Below are 10,501 nucleotides of genomic sequence, written 5' to 3'. Positions count from 1 at the left end.
GTAAAATATTTTTGCTATATTCCTTTACACAGCAGTAGTGAAGAGGTTAATGAACAGGTGATTCTTTCTCGTAATTTCATTCTTCAATAAATTTGAATACCATAGTGCAGCGTTTCTTAACCTTTCAATATTCGCGGCCCAGTTTTCAATCATAATTTTCATCGCGCCCCCCACTTACAGTAAAATGTATACAACAATAATGTATATTGAGTATTTTGAATTCTGTCTTTAAATTATTTTTAACTAACTGCCAAAACAAAATTAAAATAAAAGCCAGCAGCAATTGAGATTGTAGAAACTGTGTTTGGAGTTAAGTTTTCAAAACGATTACAGTCCATACCTCTTTCAAATGATACTGTTGCTTGTCGAATTGGTGATACTGCTGAAAATGTAGTGACAGCTTTTCTCGATGGTGCGTGACAAAATGTTTTCAATACAGTTCGATGAAGCAACAGATATTAATAAAGATGCTCATTTAATTGCCCATGTTTGATTTTGTGATAATATGTCAGTAGCAGAACTACTTTTCTGAAAATCCATAGAACTCAAAACAACAGCGCTAGCATTATTTACTATTTTAAATGATGTTATGAATGAGGCAAACATAGAATGCAAAAATTGCATCAGAATATTCACCGATGGTGCTCGTTCAATAGCCAGAAGGTTCGAAAGTATACATGCACTTGTAAAACAAAACTCGCCTCAATGCGTCTGGACACATTGCATGATCCACAAAGAAGCTTTGGCTTCGAAAGAAATGCTGGTTTAAATATTGTGTTAACTACGGTTGTAACAGTTGCAAATTATATAAAAATGAGAACCCTTTGATCGAAAATCATTTCCGCTCTTTGTAACGACATGGGTTCAGTACATTCAGAGTTACTATTTAAATGCGGGGCAAGATGTTTATCACGTGAGAAATTTTTGCAACGTGTTTATGAATTAAGAGAAATCGCCATCTTCCTAGAAGAAGATGACAGAACGGAAACCGAGAATTTTCACTATTGTTTATTTGTGATAAAATTGAGCTGCTTGATCGTCATATTCGAGAAATTAAATAACTTGAATCTTCAACTCCAAGGAGCAAATACGCATATGTTGGATACGAATGATAAAGTCAATGCTTTTTGCAGAAAATTTTAATTGTGGGGCAGAAATTTATAGCAAAAAAACTTAACAATGTTTACAAATGTGGATAATTGTACTAAAACTTATAAGGCTGAAGAAGAACATGTAAAAGTTCTTTTTGCAACCATTGAAAATCATTTAGCCATGATTACAAGGAATTTTAAAAAGTATTTTCCTGCTGACGACAAACTTATTGCAAGTTACGAGTGGGTTAGTAATCTCTTTCATAAGACTCCCGAAGGACTCTCAATTCATGAGGAAGAAAAATTCATAGACTTCACGAAGAGTGGCAAAACCAAAATACAATTTAGTATTAAATCACTATTTGAATTTTGGGCAGGGGATGATTTTTCTGCACTAAAGACAGGGGCAATTCGCGTTCTATTAACATTTTCAACATCCTACCTTTGTGAAACTGGATTTTCTGCTGTGACTTCTTTGAAGACAAAATATAGATCACGGCTAAATATAGAAACAGAACTGAGAGTGACTATTTCTAATATTTAGCCTCACCTCAAAAAACTTTGCTCTGCCAGACAGGCCCAAGGAAGTCATTAAAAATTACTAATTTTTTTAAAAAATTTAGTATGTTTTCATTAAGTAAGGTGGGTAAGCCAAAGGTGGCCAGTGTTCCTAACGTAGCCCACCCCCCAAAGTAAAATTAAATTTATTTTGAACCATAAGATGTCCCTGCTGCATTGTAAATCTTGTATCTGAGGTGCACGAGGCTGAAATGTAAGATATTTCATTGAATGGCCTCCATTGTATGAAGTGATCTAAGTTTTTGCAGTTGTCGTTCTGATTTCCGGATGAGAAGATATTGTAATTTATGTGTGTTTAAATTCTTAGAACTTTGAGTTAGGATATGTTTTCTGAAAGTTTATTTCGTTTTCTTTAGCCACATTACTTTAATTCAAATTAATCTATCAGATTAATAGTTTTAAGTCGCCAAGGTGGCCGACACCGGTGCCACCTTGGAGACACGTGGGCCACCTTCGGAAACAAAGGGAAATCTATAAAAGAGTTAATTACAAATCATTACGTAGCATATTATTTCTCAAAAAGGAATGATTGAATTGAATGCCAATTGATTTATTTCATTTTAAGCAACTGTGGAACTTTTATAATATTTTGATGTTCTCTGCACTTTAGTAGAGTTTGCGATATTTTGTTTCAAGTTTTTTGTATTGTTTGCATTTTAAAGTAATTTTTCAGGTATTTTTTTTATTTTTGTGGTGATTATGAGTGTTTTTGTGGTCGATTCTGGTATTTTCTTGTAAATTTGAGTATTTTTATACTAGTTATGGGTTAGGTTAGATAACTCTTGTATGGTTATTTAACTCTTGTTAGTTAATCCTTCGAAAAAAATTAACTCAGAAATTCTTGATTAATTCTAATGAGTTAATTCAAAAGAATTGCTAGTGACTTAAGAACTATTAATGTAAAATCAATAAACAAATTATACACTCTAAAAGGAAATATCTTTTTTATAGTCGGGAAACTTGTTCCAACCAGCAAGCCTTTTTAAAAAACGTTTGCCAGTCCAAATGCTTTTTCTGATGATAATTTGAGTAAGTGAAAAAGTGATTTCTATATATGGCTCACCTTGGAACCTGAGGGAAACCTTAGGCGCAGAAGCTACAATTTTGAAATTGTACTATAAAATAAATGAAATTTTATTTTACAATTAAAAGTATACATGGTATATATTAGAGATAGGTGTAAGATGTTACAGAAAAAAATTCAGTCGCACAGACTTAATCAGAAAATTAGGAAAAATCCTCAAAGCAAAGCCACCCTTGGCTCCCACCTTAAGTTTTGATTTAATAAGTTGTTTCACTTTAGTAAGTTATTAAATATGTCGAAATGTATTTTGCTTTCTATGTGTATGTGCGATTTCCCTTCATCCAGTTAATCAGTTTTTTTAAATAATATTTTCTCTTGAATATTCTCGCGCCACCCCTCTAGTATGCTCGCGCCCCCCCAGGGGGGCGCGCCCCACAGGTTGAGAATCGCTGCCATAGTGGATATCGGTTGCTTGATACGGAAAAGCTTGAAGATAAAAGTTTGGAAAAAGCAGTAAGTAACTTTTCGAGGGTTAACAGTGATATTGTTTTACCTCTGTGTGGCAAGGAACAAATATATTAAATAATGTTTAGGATCAGTAAATAGAATTTAGTTTCAAATTAAAAAAAACACTTTGGCTGTTCTATTATATTTGAAATAACATTTAACATTTTTTTCTTTATTTTCGTTGAAAAACATTCCATGTGTCACACATTACGTGAAACTTTTTTTCATTTTATTTATTTTTTTCTAAAAATAATTATTAAATAAATAGGAGCAATAAAGTTAAAATGTTTATTTGTAAATAATAATGTTTATATGGAAAATTATTTCAATCGTTACCATCAAACATGCAAATCCTTTTTGAATTTTGAACTTTATCTATTTTCTGTAACATTTATGCGAACTAATTTTATAACTACTTTTCCACTAGCTTTCATTTTTTTATAATCAGTTCAGATTAGCGTTCTCGTTAATTTAATTTTAAAAAAAAGATTAGATGGAAAAATAAATTCTGTTTACTTGATTAAAATTTTCACAACTAAAACAACAAATTTTGAACAGGAAAATGCCGATGATTTAAACTTTAAGTAAGAACATTTCATTTAGATGGATACACGCACTTTTAACAAAATTTTCATAGAAAAGTCATTTATGAAAAAAATCATTATGATTGTTTCGATTCAGCAAAAACTACTCTCTAGATCGAAATAAGTGTAACAAAGTTTTAAGGCATTAAAATATCGCATAATCATATTCATCGTTTTATGGCATATTCATATGACTACACTGTATTAAATATTGTTATGATTTTTTCTTGAAAAAATAAGATCCTTTTAACTCTAAATGATGCAACAAAAGAATTTTTTTTCGGACTATGTTCTTTCATACTTCAAACTTTCGCGCAGAAGAAGAAAAAAAATATTTTCCCATTCAAAGAAATTTAATTTTTTTTTTCTTAATTCACTGTCAAATATTTACTTTAGATTCTGAAGCTCCCAGCTGAGCCCAATTTAATTGAGTATGTTTTTTACACTACAGTAACCTTTGAAAATATTTTGATGGATTCTTTTGTAACTAACCTGTTTTTTCCCCTTAACTTTCCCATCCTCATATAAAGTTTCAAAAAGAATTTAAGCTATATCCGAATGAAAAAAAAATCAGTTTTATTGTTCAAATCTATCAGCGCTCGTAATTCTTTTATTACTTCTCTTTTACTGGCATATCGAGTATTTTTTAGTGAGTGTTTTTCTTTTTGAATTTTCAAAAATTGAACATTCTATAGCATTCGATTTTTATTCATGTTTTAATAAATATTTAAATATTTATTCAACATAATACATATATATATATATATATATATATATATATATATATATATATATATATATATATATATATATATATATATATATATATATATATATATATATATATATATAAGTTCAAAATGAAGAATAAAACAAAGAAAAATTATAGACATATGAAAAAAAGGGGGTGGGAAATAATAAGTAAAAAAATAACAAACAACAATTTATTAAAAAAAAAATGAAATGTTAATTAAAAAACCGGAAAAAAAGCCGGAAAAAAAAGATATAATCTTTTCTTCAGCCCACACGATTATATCCGCAAAACAGAGTGCTTTCTGATATTGTATCAATAAAACCAAAGCAAAATATATTAATACAATAGTGTGAGGAGCACTCAAAAAAATTTTTTATAAAATAACTACATAAAAATAGATCATAAAAAGTAAAAATAACATGTAAAAACAGATAATAAAATAAAATAAAAAGAAAAAACATTAAAAATGGGGGACTATAAAGCGAGTAGCAAAATCATAACAACTTACATGGACGGATATTTTTCAAGAATGATTTAAAAATGTTTTCGCAGAAAGATTGCCAGATTACAAAATATGAAAACAAAAGATGAAAACAAAAGCGCAAATTGAGTGTAACAAGAGGGTTTTAAAGTGTCGTTCTTACTGCACTGCTGAAATGATTTGTTATTCTGAGTTTTGATTTGTTAGTTACCAAGGATGGGCCCGAAATGGATGTGCGCAAGGTAATATTATACTGGATAATTTTAAAAATTGATCATAAATAGTTTTAGAAGATAAATGTTTATTTAAGAAAAAATATAAAATAGAAAAGAGAAACATATAATTTTCAAATAATTTTAGCCGCGGATTTGCACGATATGGATTAGCACATAGAAAAATTATTTAAATTATCAAAGAAAAATTTTTAATAGATAATTTTAACACGGATTTGCCCGAAATGGATTTGCACATGGAAAAATTAACAAAGAAAAAATTTTAGCAGATAATTTTAACCACGGATTTGCCCGAAATGGATTTGCACATGGAAAATTGTATAAATTAATAAAGAAATTTTTAGCAAACAATTTATCCACGGATTTGCCCGAAATGGATTTGCACATGGAAAAACTGTATAGATTAACAAGGGAAATTATTTAGCAAAGGAATTTTTAGTAAATAATTCTAACCACGGATTTGCCCGAAATGGATTTGCACATGGAAAGATTAACGAAGAAAAAATTTTAGTACATAATTTTAGCCACGGATTTGCCCGAAATGGATTTGCACATGGAAAATTTTATAAATTAATAAAGAAATTTTTACCAAACAATTTTATCCACGGATTTGCCCGAAATGGATTTGCACATGGAAAAACTGTATAGATTAACAAAGGAAATTATTTAGTAATTAATTTTGGCAATGAATTTTGGCCTGAAATGGATTTGCACATGGGAAAATCATAAAAATTAACAAAAAAATGTTTAGAAAACATTTCCATGTGCAAATCCATTTCGGGCAAATCCGTGGCTAAAATTATGTACTAAAATTTTTTCTTTGTTAATCTTTCCATGTGCAAATCCATTTCGGGCAAATCCGTGGTTAGAATTATTTACTAAAAATTCCTTTGCTAAATAATTTCCCTTGTTAATCTATACAGTTTTTCCATGTGCAAATCCATTTCGGGCAAATCCGTGGATAAATTGTTTGCTAAAAATTTCTTTATTAATTTATACAATTTTCCATGTGCAAATCCATTTCGGGCAAATCCGTGGTTAAAATTATCTGCTAAAATTTTTCTTTGTTAATTTTTCCATGTGCAAATACATTTCGGGCAAATCCGTGTTAAAATTATCTATTAAAAATTTTTCTTTGATAATTTAAATAATTTTTCTATGTGCTAATCCATATCGTGCAAATCCGCGGCTAAAATTATTTGAAAATTATATGTTTCTCTTTTCTATTTTATATTTTTTCTTACATAAACATCTATCTTCTAAAACTATTTATGATCAATTTTTAATATTATCCAGTATAATATTACCTTGCGCACATCCAATTAGGGCCCATCCTTGGTAACTAACAAATCAAAACTCAGAATAACAAATCACTTCAGCAGTGCAGTAAGAACGACACTTTAAAACCCTCTTGTTACACACAATTTGCGCTTTTGTTTTCACCTTTTGTTTTCATATTTTGTAATCTGGCAATCTTTCTGCGAAAACATTTTTAAATCATTCTTGAAAAATATCCGTCCATGTAAGTTGTTATGATTTTGCTACTCGCTTTATAGTCCCCCATTTTTAATGTTTTTTCTTTTTATTTTATTTTATTATCTGTTTTTACATGTTATTTTTACTTTTTATGATCTATTTTTATGTAGTTATTTTATAAAAAAAAATTTTCAGTCCTCCTCACACTATTGTATTAATATATTTTGCTTTGGTTTTATTGATACAATATCAGAAAGCACTCTGTTTTGCGGATATAATCGTGTGGGCTGAAGAAAAGATTATATCTTTTTTTTCCGGCTTTTTTTCCGGTTTTTTAATTAACATTTCATTTTTTTTTTTAAATAAATTGTTGTTTTTTTATTTTTTTACGTATTATCTCCCACCCCCTTTCTTTCATATGTCTATAATTTTTCTTTGTTTTATTCTTCATTTTGAAATTATCTAATGAGTGCTGTTTACTTGCAGCTTTAGCGCAATAAATGAAACTTATTATTTTTCTTAACTTTCTTAGTGTTTTCTTGTATTTATTTATTTATTATATATATATATATATATATATATATATATATATATATATATATATATATATATATATATATATATATATATATATATATATATATATATATATATATATATATATATATATATATATATATATATATATATATATATATATATATATATATATATATATATATATAAAAAAAACTAAAACTAACTCAGTGGCGCGACAGCCCATTAAGAGGGCCAAGGCCGACTGTGCCCATCTCAGTTTTCTTGACCTTGGGCTCTGGGGTGCAGGAGCATATGTTCCGGTCAGGTGGTCAGCCGAACGCGGAACCCCCAGTGTTAGTTCCCAAGCATGCTTGGTACTCATTTTATCGACCCACTGAAGGGATGAAAGGCTGAGTCGGCCTTGCCCGGCCCAAGGATCGAACCAAGGACCTGTGGCACGACAGCGCGAAGCGCTACCGCTCAGCCACCGGGCTATACATATATATATATATATATATATATATATATATATATATATATATATATATATATATATATATATATATATATATATATATATATATATATATATATATATATATATATATATATATATATATATATATATATATATATATATATATATATATATATATATATATATATATATATATATATATATATATATATATATATATATATATATATATATATATATATATATATATATATATATATATATATATATGAGTTCAGAATGATGATAAAGCAAAGAAAAATTACAGACATATGAAGAAAAAAAAAGGGGGGTGAAATAATAATAAAAAAAATAACAAGCAACTGGAAGGGAAAAAAAAGGGTAAATTTTTTTTAAAAAATCCGGAAAATAGGAGATATAATTTTTTTTATCAGCCCACTCGATTATATCCGAAAAAAAGTGCTTTCTGATATTGTATCAATATAGCTGTCTTATATAACTTTTTCGTCCTACTTTTTTCGCTATAGTAACATATATAATAAGATTAAGCGAAATTTCTAGCGAAATTAAGAATTAAATTAAGAAATCGATTAAAAAATACTGTGCAAGATAAATATGACTATTTAAAATAATTATTTTATATTTCTCATCTGCTGAAATTTTTCGTAATTTCGTAGTGAATCGATTTTGGCAACTAATAGAAACAGCGTGATTTAAAAATCAAAAGAAATTTTAGAGTTTCAAGCAATTTTCTAAGTAGTTCTAACTTCTTTAAAAAAGCTCACAATTATAAGGTGTTTGACACAAATTTAATTTAGTACCATAACACAAAATTTAATAACAAATGATAAAACCTAACAATAATTGTCCAAACACCAAGCTGTGTAATAAAGACGATAGTCGGAATTCATGGAAAGGAAACAGTCGGAAAAAAATATTATTTAATGGGAGATGATCTCACTCAATTTCAGTGTCCTTTTTTTATATAGATTATTTAATAGTATGAAATGAAATTGTGGAAAACCCCTTAAAATTTGGAGTCTTCTTTAAAAAAATAAAAAAACTACTTGGAAAATTGCTTGAAACTTAATATTTTTAAGATATTTCAAATACTTTTGCCAAATACTATTCACATCAAAATTATAGGAAAAAAGAATTTTTAGATTTCTTCCGCTCATGCGAATTTCAAAGCAATAATTCAGTAATTATTTTTAAATTGCTCAAAAAAATTTTTTTAATCTTGCTGAATACTTTTAAAATCATAGTGAAAAAACGTAAGACAAAAAAATTAGTTTTCATAAAACTGTCCATATTACCAAATCTCTACGTTAGGATTATATAATTTTATGCATCTATTACAAATAATAACCAAAGTAATAATTATAAGTTTCAAGCTTATTGCTTGATTTTCTATCACAGACTGTTCAGAAATACTATTTTTTTTCTAATTTATTGCCTTATTCATTATTATAATTTATTATTTCGTAATTTATTATTCTTATATATAGGCATATATGCGAATTATAATATAATAATGTGAATAATAATTTAAGCAATTTGAAAAGAAATCAGGTATATTAATTATAAATCTTCTTAAAAATACTTTAAGCTACTATAGCACTTGTTTTTTTTCCTAAAATATATAATATTTTGAACGTACTTTCTTTAAAATATATAATGTACGGTTTGAAAACACTGCATGTATTAATAATTTGAGCAGTCTCTTTCTAAACACAGCATTAAGTTTATGAAAAAAAAATCATTCAACCATAAGAATTAACTATTACTTTTATTTATTTATGTATTTATTTATATATTTTTGTGCTTATTTATATATGTGCTTATTTGTGCATTTTTGTTCTCGTTAGACAAATCTAAAGTTTAGTGCTAACTGTTTATAGAAATGATAACATATAAAACATTTTTTTAAAGTAATTACATAAATAAATTTAATTAAATTCTGTATCTTATAAAGCATTTATTTAAAATAAACTTAATAACTAGATGTATAGTTACAAGTAAGATATAAAATACATTGTTTTTTTCAAATAGTTTCATCTCTATATAAAAAGTGGGGACTATATGTGTTTATATTTTAGCTAATAACCCTAGAATGGAATCACCGATTTGGAACATTCTCTTTTTTTTCTATATGTGTTTTATAAGCGATCACCACTTTTTTTGCTTTAATTTATATGAATCACGAAAAAAAGACTAATGAAAGCTCTCTAAGCTCAAACTTTAAATGCTGAAGTAAGAACGTGATCTGGAAACAAATATACTGGATAAAATAAGTTATCAAAGACAAAAGCTGTAAAGCTTGATTTTATAAACGTGAAAATATATAAGCATTTAGTAGATTTTTTGCAAAATAATTAGAAAGCAAAATCTTTAGCAAGTGTCTAATAGTATTTGCTATTTTCTTTTTTTTTGATCTCAATTAAATTTATTTAAATTACATTTATGGAATAAATTATAGGCTATTGCCTATAATTTTTCCTTTGTTAAGAAATACAGTTTATTTTCATTTATTATTCTTTTTTCAGAACATTGAAAAACAGTTAAAATTTCGCATGATGTTATAGTTTTCAAAGTTCTTCTACTTGAATACATTAGCTTAAAAATAATAATTTAAAAATAATAATATATTTTACAAACTCATCTTCAGTTACCAATAAATTCGTTCCGAATTTCCATCAAAACATATTAGCATTTATAAAACGTCGTTCGATTCTCTTACATCACTGTCACTATACTAATGCTATAGAAGAAAAA

This window comes from Parasteatoda tepidariorum, chromosome 10, assembly GCF_982258835.1.
Source record: "Parasteatoda tepidariorum strain Cologne lab strain chromosome 10, Ptep-v5.0, whole genome shotgun sequence".
NCBI lineage: Eukaryota > Metazoa > Arthropoda > Arachnida > Araneae > Theridiidae > Parasteatoda > Parasteatoda tepidariorum.
This window is presented reverse-complemented; position numbering follows the sequence as displayed.